Source organism: Garra rufa, unplaced genomic scaffold (genome assembly GCF_049309525.1).
Source record: "Garra rufa unplaced genomic scaffold, GarRuf1.0 hap1_unplaced_015, whole genome shotgun sequence".
NCBI lineage: Eukaryota > Metazoa > Chordata > Actinopteri > Cypriniformes > Cyprinidae > Garra > Garra rufa.
The window spans coordinates 414431-429924 of NW_027394290.1; the positions used below are offsets into that span (position 1 = coordinate 414431).

The 15494-nt window shown below is 44.4% G+C and overlaps 14 non-coding genes across 14 annotated transcripts; 1 reads left to right on the forward strand and 13 right to left on the reverse strand.

Annotated features, from left to right (window-relative positions):
* Positions 1-567: 567 nt before the first annotated feature.
* On the reverse strand, positions 568-641 carry trnan-guu (transfer RNA asparagine (anticodon GUU)). Its single transcript has one exon. It is a non-coding gene; the product is annotated as a tRNA-Asn (tRNA).
* Positions 642-832: 191 nt separating this feature from the next.
* On the reverse strand, positions 833-905 carry trnak-cuu (transfer RNA lysine (anticodon CUU)). The gene has a single exon. It is a non-coding gene; the product is annotated as a tRNA-Lys (tRNA).
* Positions 906-2136: 1231 nt separating this feature from the next.
* LOC141315266 (small nucleolar RNA U3) lies at positions 2137-2352 on the reverse strand. The gene has a single exon (XR_012350798.1). It is a non-coding gene; the product is annotated as a small nucleolar RNA U3 (small nucleolar RNA).
* A 974-nt stretch (positions 2353-3326) lies between these two features.
* Positions 3327-3467, reverse strand: LOC141315272 (U4 spliceosomal RNA). Its single transcript, XR_012350803.1, has one exon. It is a non-coding gene; the product is annotated as a U4 spliceosomal RNA (small nuclear RNA).
* An 823-nt stretch (positions 3468-4290) lies between these two features.
* On the reverse strand, positions 4291-4429 carry LOC141315281 (U4 spliceosomal RNA). Its single transcript, XR_012350812.1, has one exon. It is a non-coding gene; the product is annotated as a U4 spliceosomal RNA (small nuclear RNA).
* A 582-nt stretch (positions 4430-5011) lies between these two features.
* trnan-guu (transfer RNA asparagine (anticodon GUU)) lies at positions 5012-5085 on the reverse strand. The gene has a single exon. It is a non-coding gene; the product is annotated as a tRNA-Asn (tRNA).
* A 191-nt stretch (positions 5086-5276) lies between these two features.
* On the reverse strand, positions 5277-5349 carry trnak-cuu (transfer RNA lysine (anticodon CUU)). The gene has a single exon. It is a non-coding gene; the product is annotated as a tRNA-Lys (tRNA).
* Positions 5350-6579: 1230 nt separating this feature from the next.
* LOC141315264 (small nucleolar RNA U3) lies at positions 6580-6795 on the reverse strand. Its single transcript, XR_012350796.1, has one exon. It is a non-coding gene; the product is annotated as a small nucleolar RNA U3 (small nucleolar RNA).
* Positions 6796-7768: 973 nt separating this feature from the next.
* LOC141315274 (U4 spliceosomal RNA) lies at positions 7769-7909 on the reverse strand. Its single transcript, XR_012350806.1, has one exon. It is a non-coding gene; the product is annotated as a U4 spliceosomal RNA (small nuclear RNA).
* An 823-nt stretch (positions 7910-8732) lies between these two features.
* On the reverse strand, positions 8733-8872 carry LOC141315280 (U4 spliceosomal RNA). Its single transcript, XR_012350811.1, has one exon. It is a non-coding gene; the product is annotated as a U4 spliceosomal RNA (small nuclear RNA).
* Positions 8873-12778: 3906 nt separating this feature from the next.
* Positions 12779-12994, reverse strand: LOC141315267 (small nucleolar RNA U3). The gene has a single exon (XR_012350799.1). It is a non-coding gene; the product is annotated as a small nucleolar RNA U3 (small nucleolar RNA).
* Positions 12995-13967: 973 nt separating this feature from the next.
* Positions 13968-14108, reverse strand: LOC141315273 (U4 spliceosomal RNA). Its single transcript, XR_012350804.1, has one exon. It is a non-coding gene; the product is annotated as a U4 spliceosomal RNA (small nuclear RNA).
* Positions 14109-14598: 490 nt separating this feature from the next.
* On the forward strand, positions 14599-14680 carry trnas-gcu (transfer RNA serine (anticodon GCU)). Its single transcript has one exon. It is a non-coding gene; the product is annotated as a tRNA-Ser (tRNA).
* A 490-nt stretch (positions 14681-15170) lies between these two features.
* LOC141315278 (U4 spliceosomal RNA) lies at positions 15171-15309 on the reverse strand. The gene has a single exon (XR_012350810.1). It is a non-coding gene; the product is annotated as a U4 spliceosomal RNA (small nuclear RNA).
* Positions 15310-15494: the final 185 nt, after the last annotated feature.

A 15494-nucleotide genomic window follows, 5' to 3' on the forward strand; every position in this document is an offset into this window, starting at 1 on the left:
GACCTTTTCTTGCAGCTACGTGGATGTGATCCGACAAGGTGATAGCAAGCTGGATGAGCCCCAGAGACAGATCATCAGTGAAGACCTCTTCACCTAGACGGCCATCGACGCAAGACTGTGAAAACCAGATCCTCTCCAATCTGACACTGTGGCAACATGGAACTTTTGCATCTACATTAAAATTAGTCTGTTTGTTCTTATTCTGAGGTCACCGTAGCCGCCATATCCATTCTGTATTCCGATTAGATGGTCACTGCAGTCCCCCGGATCCAGTCCGTACCAAGAGCAGATGGTGGATCAGCACCTTCAGCCGAATGTCAGCGGATACCATGTCAACTAGATGAGCCCCAGAGACAGATCATCAGTAAAGAATGAATCCACATGCCACAGCAAACTCGAGCTGGTGAAAATGTTCACCAAACACCCGTCGCTGACTTCTTTTAAAAGAAGCCAGCTTATTGAAGGTGCACAGGATAAACGCCCTGAGAAAGCTGTGCCTCGCAACCCTAAGAATGGCATAGGCGCTAGTGGACACCTGACGCGCGTGCAAAACACCGGCATTTCACACGTCCCTGGGTGGGCTCGAACCACCAACCTTTCGGTTAACAGCCGAACGCGCTAACCGATTGCGCCACAGAGACAGACATTGCGCATCTGCTGCCGCGGGATCACGGTTGTAAAAGCAAGGGTTAGGGTTAGAGATTAGAATCGCACGTACTAACAGGCTGTTTTGAAAGATGTTTCCGGAGCTCGCAAAATCCACTTAGCCTGTGCGGAGAATGGGCACGCTGGAGCCCGCCACCCTGTTGGGAAGAAAGAGCGCCAACAGAGCCGCCCAACGTGGGGCTCGAACCCACGACCCTGAGATTAAGAGTCTCATGCTCTACCGACTGAGCTAGCCGGGCTGGTCGTGGTCTCCTTCACCGGGTCGGACGCAGTTTTCATCGGCTCCCAAATGACACAGGCGAAACGGAGGCTCTCGCGTTGTGCAAGACTGTCGAGCCGTCCCGTGGGTAGTGCTTAGAGCAGGCTTAGAGTTTTCTTCTGTCAGTTTTGACCCAATCTGTTATTGGGAAGCGCAGTTTGACCCAGCAGTGCGGGCCAACAACATGTTCTGTCTTGCCGCGTGAAGGCGGTTCAATGCTTTGGTCAGCGTATGGTTGAGATGTGATTTTCCACCAATTTGGGGCACCTTTCTTATGGAAATCAAGGATAAATCTATATAAGGATAAGGATAAATCTTCTATATTTCGGTGGTCTTTTGCAAACACTAGATTTATATGTCAGTTCCAACATAACACCGACTGTTACGCAACAGTCCCGGGATCGTTAATAGTTACGCCTCCAACATTTGCATCGCCCAATCATCGGTAACGTCAGTACATCAGTAAAACAAGGCAAGCCACTGAAGGGACACGGTTAGCTTAATGCTAGCGCTAGCCTGTTACATTGCAGTACAAAAGATATCACTTACCACATAAACAGAGAGATGACTGTGCTGATGATGGTGAATGATGGAGAAATAACTGCGCTGATGATGGCGAATGATTTACAGATCCAGAGTATCACCGAGAAGCAGCTGAACTTGTGTGGTAAGAAGCGCTCCCTCTGCATTATAACTTTACACAGAGCACATGGATCACAGTAATGAGACTAAAATGTCTGCGATACAAAACGGCAGATTCAACAAACCACATATTAAAAGCCGCTAGAGCTCCTAATTAAATAAATATTTTTATCAATGTGCCAGCTATAGAGATGAGCAGCTCTGTGAAACAGCCAATCGGAGCAGAGCTCATTAATATTCATGAAGCTTCCAAAAAAGGCAATAACAGAGCATTTCATTCTAGGGACAAATCCTAGGGTTGTAAATGGTCCTGTAAAACCGTTTCTGGAGATTGTTTGTCCTTTCCTATGCCATATACCTTCTATGCAGATATCAAAGAACAAATTAAAATATTCTCTCAATGCATTTTATGGCAACTTTAAGTTGATAGAACCAGCTGACATCTTATCCTGACATTCTGAATATCAAGGATGGTGACACCCACCAACAAAAATGTAAAAAAAAAAAAAAAAAAATCTCAATCATAACAACTCATAAGATTTTTAATCTGATATTTACATTTTTCAGAGACCACTCTGACCATACTCTCTTCGTCTATGCTGCTTAAATGCCACACAGAACGTTCATCAATGGTGTGGAGCATATGAAATAAACCATTACTCCACACCCGATTCACGCTCAGAAAAGAGTATCAAAGCTCATCATCGTAGTTTGGGAGACACTACACTTTTGAAACACATTTCCTAGTTAGAAACTATAGAAATGATTCCTGAAAGTATAGTCTTGACCTCCATTTTGCAAAACCAGCTTAGGCGAGTTCTGACACTTTGAGTCTCAGAGATGGTTACAACCTAACAACAGAGATGAGAAAAGTTACATTTGAAACATCATTAGAGTCCTAAAATTTTGTTTGTAATTTTAGTTGGATGCAGTTTTCATTGGCCCCCAAATTACACAGGCGAAACTGAGGCTCTCGCGTTGTGCGAGACTGTCAACCCGTCCCGTGGGTAGGGCTTAAAGCAGGCTTAGAGATTTCTTCTGTCAGTTTTGACCCAATCTGTTTTTGGGAAGCGCAGTTTGACCCAGCAGTGCGGGCCAACAACATGTTCTGTTTTGCCGCGTGAAGGCGGTTTAATGCTTTGGACAGCGTATGGTTGAGATGTGATTTTCCACCAATTTGGGGCACCTTTCTTATGGAAATCAAGGATGATTTCATGGGAAATGGCAAACTGGTGTAGCGTTTGGCTAATAAGCTAAAGCTACAAAGGATGTACCGGTGCCCCGTCGTCCGAGCAGAATCCACATTCGGCCGTAATCGGAGGTTACTACTAACGTTGGATTGTGTCTCATAGGGAGTTTGGCGCAGGGCCTCAGTGGAAAACAGGCCCTCGGCGGCTGAAACAAAAGACGAAGAATGCATCCACATGCACATGAATCAGGAATGTTAAATAAAGAAACCCCGCCGGATGACGAGGTGGTCCAGTGGTTAAGGCGGTGGAAGGCTAATACATTGTGCTCGACACGCATTCGAAGCTTTAGCGCCACTGAGAGGCCACCGGACCAGACAGGCCCAACATGTTTACGATGGGTAACGGTGAGCTGTAATTGCGTTGCAGTTTAACGATACTTGTCTTGAGAACATATTGACAAAACAACAAACCTTCTGGCTCTGGCGCACTATCATCAGCAGACCGTTTTTTTTGGCGAGGAAAAAAAACCCTAAACGAAACAAGGCTATATTTCTCAACAAAACTCTAAGCCTCCAGAGAGACTAGCAAAAATTGCCAAAGATAACTGTATTTCAAGTCATCCTGGCGGGGTATTGGGTAAAGTTTTCAACCAGCAATGATCGCGCCTCGGACAAACCTCATAGGCTACAATATTGCCTCTGCGAAAGAATGCAGGCGACGGTCGTGACCTTTTTCTGCACCTACGTGGATGTGAACCGACAAGGTGGTAGCAAGCTTTAAACTGCCGCACAAACAGTCTCCTGCCACGGGTTGCTGCACCGTGTTTCTACGGAACAGATTAGAGGTGTGTAAAAGACGGCTCATTCACTATTCCCTCTGTGCTCAAAACAGCCAGCTGAAAGCACGGCAGCAGCAGCTGAAAAGGTCCGCAGCATGGCCTATCTCGGTCAGCAAGGGGACGGGGTGGCCGAGTGGTTAAGGCGATGGACTGCTAATCCATTTTGCTCTGTGCAATGGTTGGAATCCATTCTTGTCGTTCGGTTCCTTTAGCACTGGACCTTAATCCGGGTCCTGGGGACCCCATGCTAAACTTTTTGTGTGTCTTCCTTATCTGACACACTCAGTTCAGTTCACTGAGTGCTCTACTAATGAGCCGATGGTCTGAATCGGGAGTGTTAAATAAAAGGACCACGAAAGTGACGGGGTGGTCGAGTGGTTAAGGCGATGCAAGGCTAATCCGTTGTGCTAGGCTCACCTTGGTTTGTGTGGGTTTGAATCCCGTCCTCTTCATTTGATGATTTAGCACCACTGAGAGCCCACCAGAACAGACAGGCCCAACCTGTTTACGATGGGTAGCGGTGAGCTGTGATTGTGCTGTAGTTTAATGATACCTGCAGCGAAGTCTTGAGAGCATATTGACAAAACAACAAATCTTCTGGCTCCGGCACGCTATGATCTGTAGACACCTCTTTGACGAGGACCAACAACCAGCCACTCTAACAAAACGAAGCAAAACTTTGTTTTTCAAGAAGCGTCCAGAGAGACCGGCAAAAACTGAGAAACTGACTGTATTTCAAATCATCCAGATGGGATATCGGGGAAAGTTTACAACCAGCAATGATCACACCTCAGATAAACCACACAAGCTACAACATTGCCTCTGCGATAGAATACCGGTGACGGTCGTGACCTTTTCTTGCAGCTACGTGGATGTGATCCGACAAGGTGATAGCAAGCTGGATGAGCCCCAGAGACAGATCATCAGTGAAGACCTCTTCACCTAGACGGCCATCGACGCAAGACTGTGAAAACCAGATCCTCTCCAATCTGACAATGTGGCAACATGGAACTTTTGCATCTACATTAAAATTAGTCTGTTTGTTCTTATTCTGAGGTCACCGTAGCCGCCATATCCATTCTGTATTCCGATTAGATGGTCACTGCAGTCCCCCGGATCCAGTCCGTACCAAGAGCAGATGGTGGATCAGCACCTTCAGCCGAATGTCAGCGGATACCATGTCAACTAGATGAGCCCCAGAGACAGATCATCAGTAAAGAATGAATCCACATGCCACAGCAAACTCGAGCTGGTGAAAATGTTCACCAAACACCCGCCGCTGACTTCTTTTAAAAGAAGCCAGCTTATTGAAGGTGCACAGGATAAACGCCCTGAGAAAGCTGTGCCTCGCAACCCTAAGAATGGCATAGGCGCTAGTGGACACCTGACGCGCGTGCAAAACACCAGCATTTCACACGTCCCTGGGTGGGCTCGAACCACCAACCTTTCGGTTAACAGCCGAACGCGCTAACCGATTGCGCCACAGAGACAGACATTGCGCATCTGCTGCCGCGGGATCACGGTTGTAAAAGCAAGGGTTAGGGTTAGAGATTAGAATCGCACGTACTAACAGGCTGTTTTGAAAGATGTTTCCGGAGCTCGCAAAATCCACTTAGCCTGTGCGGAGAATGGGCACGCTGGAGCCCGCCACCCTGTTGGGAAGAAAGAGCGCCAACAGAGCCGCCCAACGTGGGGCTCGAACCCACGACCCTGAGATTAAGAGTCTCATGCTCTACCGACTGAGCTAGCCGGGCTGGTCGTGGTCTCCTTCACCGGGTCGGACGCAGTTTTCATCGGCTCCCAAATGACACAGGCGAAACGGAGGCTCTCGCGTTGTGCAAGACTGTCGAGCCGTCCCGTGGGTAGTGCTTAGAGCAGGCTTAGAGTTTTCTTCTGTCAGTTTTGACCCAATCTGTTATTGGGAAGCGCAGTTTGACCCAGCAGTGCGGGCCAACAACATGTTCTGTCTTGCCGCGTGAAGGCGGTTCAATGCTTTGGTCAGCGTATGGTTGAGATGTGATTTTCCACCAATTTGGGGCACCTTTCTTATGGAAATCAAGGATAAATCTATATAAGGATAAGGATAAATCTTCTATATTTCGGTGGTCTTTTGCAAACACTAGATTTATATGTCAGTTCCAACATAACACCGACTGTTACGCAACAGTCCCGGGATCGTTAATAGTTACGCCTCCAACATTTGCATCGCCCAATCATCGGTAACGTCAGTACATCAGTAAAACAAGGCAAGCCACTGAAGGGACACGGTTAGCTTAATGCTAGCGCTAGCCTGTTACATTGCAGTACAAAAGATATCACTTACCACATAAACAGAGAGATGACTGTGCTGATGATGGTGAATGATGGAGAAATAACTGCGCTGATGATGGCGAATGATTTACAGATCCAGAGTATCACCGAGAAGCAGCTGAACTTGTGTGGTAAGAAGTGCTCCCTCTGCATTATAACTTTACACAGAGCACATGGATCACAGTAATGAGACTAAAATGTCTGCGATACAAAACGGCAGATTCAACAAACCACATATTAAAAGCCGCTAGAGCTCCTAATTAAATAAATATTTTTATCAATGTGCCAGCTATAGAGATGAGCAGCTCTGTGAAACAGCCAATCGGAGCAGAGCTCATTAATATTCATGAAGCTTCCAAAAAAGGCAATAACAGAGCATTTCATTCTAGGGACAAATCCTAGGGTTGTAAATGGTCCTGTAAAACCGTTTCTGGAGATTGTTTGCCCTTTCCTATGCCATATACCTTCTATGCAGATATCAAAGAACAAATTAAAATATTCTCTCAATGCATTTTATGGCAACTTTAAGTTGATAGAACCAGCTGACATCTTATCCTGACATTCTGAATATCAAGGATGGTGACACCCACCAACAAAAATGTAAAAAAAAAAAAAAAAAATCTCAATCATAACGACTCATAAGATTTTTAATCTGATATTTACATTTTTCAGAGACCACTCTGACCATACTCTCTTCTTCTATGCTGCTTAAATGCCACACAGAACGTTCATCAATGGTGTGGAGCATATGAAATAAACCATTACTCCACACCCGATTCACGCTCAGAAAAGAGTATCAAAGCTCATCATCGCAGTTTGGGAGACACTACACTATTGAAACACATTTCCTAGTTAGAAACTATAGAAATGATCCCTGAAAGTATAGTCTTGACCTCCATTTTGCAAAACCAGCTTAGGCGAGTTCTGACACTTTGAGTCTCAGAGATGGTTACAACCTAACAACAGAGATGAGAAAAGTTACATTTGAAACATCATTAGAGTCCTAAAATTTTGTTTGTAATTTTAGTTGGATGCAGTTTTCATTGGCCCCCAAATTACACAGGCGAAACTGAGGCTCTCGCGTTGTGCGAGACTGTCAACCCGTCCCGTGGGTAGGGCTTAAAGCAGGCTTAGAGATTTCTTCTGTCAGTTTTGACCCAATCTGTTTTTGGGAAGCGCAGTTTGACCCAGCAGTGCGGGCCAACAACATGTTCTGTTTTGCCGCGTGAAGGCGGTTTAATGCTTTGGACAGCGTATGGTTGAGATGTGATTTTCCACCAATTTGGGGCACCTTTCTTATGGAAATCAAGGATGATTTCATGGGAAATGGCAAACTGGTGTAGCGTTTGGCTAATAAGCTAAAGCTACAAAGGATGTACCGGTGCCCCGTCGTCCGAGCAGAATCCACATTCGGCCGTAATCGGAGGTTACTACTAACGTTGGATTGTGTCTCATAGGGAGTTTGGCGCAGGGCCTCAGTGGAAAACAGGCCCTCGGCGGCTGAAACAAAAGACGAAGAATGCATCCACATGCACATGAATCAGGAATGTTAAATAAAGAAACCCCGCCGGATGACGAGGTGGTCCAGTGGTTAAGGCGGTGGAAGGCTAATACATTGTGCTCGACACGCATTCGAAGCTTTAGCGCCACTGAGAGGCCACCGGACCAGACAGGCCCAACATGTTTACGATGGGTAACGGTGAGCTGTAATTGCGTTGCAGTTTAACGATACTTGTCTTGAGAACATATTGACAAAACAACAAACCTTCTGGCTCTGGCGCACTATCATCAGCAGACCGTTTTTTTGGCGAGGAAAAAAAACCCTAAATGAAACAAGGCTATATTTCTCAACAAAACTCTAAGCCTCCAGAGAGACTAGCAAAAACTGCCAAAGATAACTGTATTTCAAGTCATCCTGGCGGGGTATTGGGTAAAGTTTTCAACCAGCAATGATCGCGCCTCGGACAAACCTCATAGGCTACAATATTGCCTCTGCGAAAGAATGCAGGCGACGGTCGTGACCTTTTTCTGCACCTACGTGGATGTGAACCGACAAGGTGGTAGCAAGCTTTAAACTGCCGCACAAACAGTCTCCTGCCACGGGTTGCTGCACCGTGTTTCTACGGAACAGATTAGAGGTGTGTAAAAGACGGCTCATTCACTATTCCCTCTGTGCTCAAAACAGCCAGCTGAAAGCACGGCAGCAGCAGCTGAAAAGGTCCGCAGCATGGCCTATCTCGGTCAGCAAGGGGACGGGGTGGCCGAGTGGTTAAGGCGATGGACTGCTAATCCATTTTGCTCTGTGCAATGGTTGGAATCCATTCTTGTCGTTCGGTTCCTTTAGCACTGGACCTTAATCCAGGTCCTGGGGACCCCATGCTAAACTTTTTGTGTGTCTTCCTTATCTGACACACTCAGTTCAGTTCACTGAGTGCTCTACTAATGAGCCGATGGTCTGAATCGGGAGTGTTAAATAAAAGGACCACGGAAAGTGACGGGGTGGTCGAGTGGTTAAGGCGATGCAAGGCTAATCCGTTGTGCTAGGCTCACCTTGGTTTGTGTGGGTTTGAATCCCGTCCTCTTCATTTGATGATTTAGCACCACTGAGAGCCCACCAGAACAGACAGGCCCAACCTGTTTACGATGGGTAGCGGTGAGCTGTGATTGTGCTGTAGTTTAATGATACCTGCAGCGAAGTCTTGAGAGCATATTGACAAAACAACAAATCTTCTGGCTCCGGCACGCTATGATCTGTAGACACCTCTTTGACGAGGACCAACAACCAGCCACTCTAACAAAACGAAGCAAAACTTTGTTTTTCAAGAAGCGTCCAGAGAGATCGGCAAAAACTGAGAAGCTGACTGTATTTCAAATCATCCAGATGGGATATCGGGGAAAGTTTACAACCAGCAATGATCACACCTCAGATAAACCACACAAGCTACAACATTGCCTCTGCGATAGAATACCGGTGACGGTCGTGACCTTTTCTTGCAGCTACGTGGATGTGATCCGACAAGGTGATAGCAAGCTGGATGAGCCCCAGAGACAGATCATCAGTGAAGACCTCTTCACCTAGACGGCCATCGACGCAAGACTGTGAAAACCAGATCCTCTCCAATCTGACACTGTGGCAACATGGAACTTTTGCATCTACATTAAAATTAGTCTGTTTGTTCTTATTCTGAGGTCACCGTAGCCGCCATATCCATTCTGTATAATGCTGTTCTTTTAACTTTTTATTCATCAATGAATTCTGCAAAACATATCAATTTTCATTTAAAAAATAAAAAAATAAATACAAATATGCAGTACAAGCTATTTAGCTGTTTTTTCCAGTATTTTTGATCAAATAAATGCAGACTTAAAAAGTCACTTCTTTCAGAAACATTAAACACAGTCATGTAAATAATGTACACATACATATTCTACAATGAGATACAGGTAACTTTACCTTCTGGTAGAGGTTGTGCCACTTCCGCTGCCGTGGTGCTGGTCTGTTGCCTCCATCACCCATGGCCTTGTGGCTCTTTGGCTTAGTGCTCATCTAAATATAATAGGGAAATAATAGTTAGTAATGTGTATTTTTGCAAGTATTGGACAACTACACAAATGTTTTTAATTTATTTATAATGATACAATCATATCTATTCAAGCTAACTAAATCATGGCACCCATTACAACAATAAAACATTATTTTATTACTAATAAAGCAAAATAAGGTTACACTTTCAAAGGTGTTAAACTACAATTATGCATATAAGTATTTGAATATTAAATTACCACATGCAGTTACTATAGGGGTAAGACTAGTGTTTTGTTTGGTTTATAATTAGTTGCATCCAATTATTTATAATTTACTGTTATTGCTATAGTAACTACATATAGCGTGTATTAATGACAATGGTAAATAAAGTGTTACCCTCCCTTTATGTCTATATAACATTGCGTTTTCATTTTAATTATTATTTGTAGCACTTTTATCTGTGTTTATACAAATGGTAATCCATCTGCAAACTCAAAACTTGATTACTACAGTCACACATAGCAAAATCACATTACATTTTAATTAGAAATGACAATTTCTACAACAAAACATTTTTTAAATCCTAATCAAACTGAAAAAAAAGAATACATGTTTATTATGCAAAATTACAGGCAAATGGTGTTTTATATGAGAGATTTTAGGCAAGTCATGAAAACCAAACATGATCATTTCACTTTCACATTAGTAAAACCATGGTGATTTTTTCATTCACGATTTTATTCATAGTAAGACTGTTTATATTGAGTTTAATAAGTAAGATTACAGGCAAACTGTGTTTAATATGTGATATTATAGGCAAGGCATGAAAAGAAAACATGATTACTACACTTTCACTATAGTAAAACCATGGTAAATGACAATGAACACAAGCACAACGTTTTTTTGTTCATTCAGATTTTAATTTATAGTAAGACTGTGTTCATACAGTTGTAATCGATCAGCCAAAAACACAACTAGGCTTTCACTATGGTAATAACATGGTGAATTGTCATAAGGAATGACCATTTACAGCTGAAAAATAAATCCAACTTCAGAACGAGTAAATTTAGTTTAATGAGTAAGATTACAGGCAAACTGTGTTTAAAATGAGAGATTATAGGCAATTCATGAAAACAAAACATGATTACTACACTCTCACTATAGTAAAACCATGGTAAATAAAGATAAACACAAGGAAAATGGGTTTTGTTTGTTTTGTTCATTCGGATTTTAATTTATAGTAAGACTGTGTTCATACAGTTGTAATCGATCAGCCAAAAACACAACATGGTTACTACGATTCACTACAGTAAAAACACGGTAAATTGTCATAAAGAATGACTACATTTACAGCTGAAACACGTTTTTTTTTTCCATTTAAATTGAATTTCAGAAGGTGTAAATGGAGTTTAATAAGGAAGATTAGAGGCAAACTAACATTGTTTCATTCACAAGTCGCGAGTCAAAAGTTTATGAACACACAAAAACGGATGAACGACGGACGAAAACGTAACGAGTTACCAATTGAGAACACTGTAAACACATATGAAGAAAGAAGCAAACATGCATTACTTACTTTGAAAAGTTATTAGATGTTCCGTTCGTCTGATTTTTTACATGAATTAAAATGAAGCTAAGCGCGGTGGGTGGCTGCATCCATTCTCATTCGGCAACGCGATTGGCTCTCAACAATGGAGCGCGTGCGATGCGATTGGCGCCTCGTCCATTCTCACAATGGACGGCGAGCGACGCGATTGGCTCTCGTCCATTCTCACAATGGACGGCGAGATCGGCGATTGGACGAGGAGACGGCCGCGGAAACAGACGATCCTGCTCCAGGTAGCGCCACAGAGACAGACATTGCGCATCTGCTGCCGCGGGATCACGGTTGTAAAAGCAAGGGTTAGGGTTAGGGATTAGAATCGCACGTACTAACAGGCTGTTTTGAAAGATGTTTCCGGAGCTCGCAAAATCCACTTAGCCTGTGCGGAGAATGGGCACGCTGGAGCCCGCCACCCTGTTGGGAAGAAAGAGCGCCAACAGAGCCGCCCAACGTGGGGCTCGAAACCACGACCCTGAGATTAAGAGTCTCATGCTCTACCGACTGAGCTAGCCGTCTGGTCGTGGTCTCCTTCACCGGGTCGGACGCAGTTTTCATCGGCTCCCAAATGACACAGGCGAAACGGAGGCTCTCGCGTTGTGCAAGACTGTCGAGCCGTCCCGTGGGTAGTGCTTAGAGCAGGCTTAGAGTTTTCTTCTGTCAGTTTTGACCCAATCTGTTATTGGGAAGCGCAGTTTGACCCAGCAGTGCGGGCCAACAACATGTTCTGTCTTGCCGCGTGAAGGCGGTTCAATGCTTTGGTCAGCGTATGGTTGAGATGTGATTTTCCACCAATTTGGGGCACCTTTCTTATGGAAATCAAGGATAAATCTATATAAGGATAAGGATAAATCTTCTATATTTTGGTGGTCTTTTGCAAACACTAGATTTATATGTCAGTTCCAACATAACACCGACTGTTACGCAACAGTCCCGGGATCGTTAATAGTTACGCCTCCAACATTTGCATCGCCCAATCATCGGTAACGTCAGTACATCAGTAAAACAAGGCAAGCCACTGAAGGGACACGGTTAGCTTAATGCTAGCGCTAGCCTGTTACATTGCAGTACAAAAGATATCACTTACCACATAAACAGAGAGATGACTGTGCTGATGATGGTGAATGATGGAGAACTAACTGCGCTGATGATGGCGAATGATTTACAGATCCAGAGTATCACCGAGAAGCAGCTGAACTTGTGTGGTAAGAAGCGCTCCCTCTGCATTATAACTTTACACAGAGCACATGGATCACAGTAATGAGACTAAAATGTCTGCGATACAAAACGGCAGATTCAACAAACCACATATTAAAAGCCGCTAGAGCTCCTAATTAAATAAATATTTTTATCAATGTGCCAGCTATAGAGATGAGCAGCTCTGTGAAACAGCCAATCGGAGCAGAGCTCATTAATATTCATGAAGCTTCCAAAAAAGGCAATAACAGAGCATTTCATTCTAGGGACAAATCCTAGGGTTGTAAATGGTCCTGTAAAACCGTTTCTGGAGATTGTTTGCCCTTTCCTATGCCATATACCTTCTATGCAGATATCAAAGAACAAATTAAAATATTCTCTCAATGCATTTTATGGCAACTTTAAGTTGATAGAACCAGCTGACATCTTATCCTGACATTCTGAATATCAAGGATGGTGACACCCACCAACAAAAATGTAAAAAAAAAAAAAAAAATCTCAATCATAACAACTCATAAGATTTTTAATCTGATATTTACATTTTTCAGAGACCACTCTGACCATACTCTCTTCGTCTATGCTGCTTAAATGCCACACAGAACGTTCATCAATGGTGTGGAGCATATGAAATAAACCATTACTCCACACCCGATTCACGCTCAGAAAAGAGTATCAAAGCTCATCATCGTAGTTTGGGAGACACTACACTTTTGAAACACATTTCCTAGTTAGAAACTATAGAAATGATCCCTGAAAGTATAGTCTTGACCTCCATTTTGCAAAACCAGCTTAGGCGAGTTCTGACACTTTGAGTCTCAGAGATGGTTACAACCTAACAACAGAGATGAGAAAAGTTACATTTGAAACATCATTAGAGTCCTAAAATTTTGTTTGTAATTTTAGTTGGATGCAGTTTTCATTGGCCCCCAAATTACACAGGCGAAACTGAGGCTCTCGCGTTGTGCGAGACTGTCAACCCGTCCCGTGGGTAGGGCTTAAAGCAGGCTTAGAGATTTCTTCTGTCAGTTTTGACCCAATCTGTTTTTGGGAAGCGCAGTTTGACCCAGCAGTGCGGGCCAACAACATGTTCTGTTTTGCCGCGTGAAGGCGGTTTAATGCTTTGGACAGCGTATGGTTGAGATGTGATTTTCCACCAATTTGGGGCACCTTTCTTATGGAAATCAAGGATGATTTCATGGGAAATGGCAAACTGGTGTAGCGTTTGGCTAATAAGCTAAAGCTACAAAGGATGTACCGGTGCCCCGTCGTCCGAGCAGAATCCACATTCGGCCGTAATCGGAGGTTACTACTAACGTTGGATTGTGTCTCATAGGGAGTTTGGCGCAGGGCCTCAGTGGAAAACAGGCCCTCGGCGGCTGAAACAAAAGACGAAGAATGCATCCACATGCACATGAATCAGGAATGTTAAATAAAGAAACCCCGCCGGATGACGAGGTGGTCCAGTGGTTAAGGCGGTGGAAGGCTAATACATTGTGCTCGACACGCATTCGAAGCTTTAGCGCCACTGAGAGGCCACCGGACCAGACAGGCCCAACATGTTTACGATGGGTAACGGTGAGCTGTAATTGCGTTGCAGTTTAACGATACTTGTCTTGAGAACATATTGACAAAACAACAAACCTTCTGGCTCTGGCGCACTATCATCAGCAGACCGCTTTTTTGGCGAGGAAAAAAAACCCTAAACGAAACAAGGCTATATTTCTCAACAAAACTCTAAGCCTCCAGAGAGACTAGCAAAAATTGCCAAAGATAACTGTATTTCAAGTCATCCTGGCGGGGTATTGGGTAAAGTTTTCAACCAGCAATGATCGCGCCTCGGACAAACCTCATAGGCTACAATATTGCCTCTGCGAAAGAATGCAGGCGACGGTCGTGACCTTTTTCTGCACCTACGTGGATGTGAACCGACAAGGTGGTAGCAAGCTTTAAACTGCCGCACAAACAGTCTCCTGCCACGGGTTGCTGCACCGTGTTTCTACGGAACAGATTAGAGGTGTGTAAAAGACGGCTCATTCACTATTCCCTCTGTGCTCAAAACAGCCAGCTGAAAGCACGGCAGCAGCAGCTGAAAAGGTCCGCAGCATGGCCTATCTCGGTCAGCAAGGGGACGGGGTGGCCGAGTGGTTAAGGCGATGGACTGCTAATCCATTTTGCTCTGTGCAATGGTTGGAATCCATTCTTGTCGTTCGGTTCCTTTAGCACTGGACCTTAATCCGGGTCCTGGGGACCCCATGCTAAACTTTTTGTGTGTCCTCCTTATCTAACACACTCAGTTCAGTTCTTTGAGTTCTCTACTAATGAACTGATGATCTGAATCAGGAGTGCTAAATAAAAGATGTCACGTAAAATGACGAGGTGGCCGAGTGGTTAAGGCGATGGACTGCTAATCCATTGTGCTCTGCACGCGTGGGTTCGAATCCCATCCTCGTCGTTCGGCTCCTTTAGCAGTAATCCTCGGTCCTGGGGACCCCACTCTGCGCTTTTTGTGTCTTCCTTATCTGACACACTCAGTTCAGTTCACTGAGTGCTCTACTAATGAGCCGATGGTCTGAATCGGGAGTGTTAAATAAAAGGACCACGGAAAGTGACGGGGTGGTCGAGTGGTTAAGGCGATGCAAGGCTAATCCGTTGTGCTAGGCTCACCTTGGTTTGTGTGGGTTTGAATCCCGTCCTCTTCATTTGATGATTTAGCACCACTGAGAGCCCACCAGAACAGACAGGCCCAACCTGTTTACGATGGGTAGCGGTGAGCTGTGATTGTGCTGTAGTTTAATGATACCTGCAGCGAAGTCTTGAGAGCATATTGACAAAACAACAAATCTTCTGGCTCCGGCACGCTATGATCTGTAGACACCTCTTTGACGAGGACCAACAACCAGCCACTCTAACAAAACGAAGCAAAACTTTGTTTTTCAAGAAGCGTCCAGAGAGACCGGCAAAAACTGAGAAGCTGACTGTATTTCAAATCATCCAGATGGGATATCGGGGAAAGTTTACAACCAGCAATGATCACACCTCAGATAAACCACACAAGCTACAACATTGCCTCTGCGATAGAATACCGGTGACGGTCGTGACCTTTTCTTGCAGCTACGTGGATGTGATCCGACAAGGTGATAGCAAGCTGGATGAGCCCCAGAGACAGATCATCAGTGAAGACCTCTTCACCTAGACGGCCATCGACGCAAGACTGTGAAAACCAGATCCTCTCCAATCTGACACTGTGGCAACATGGAACTTTTGCA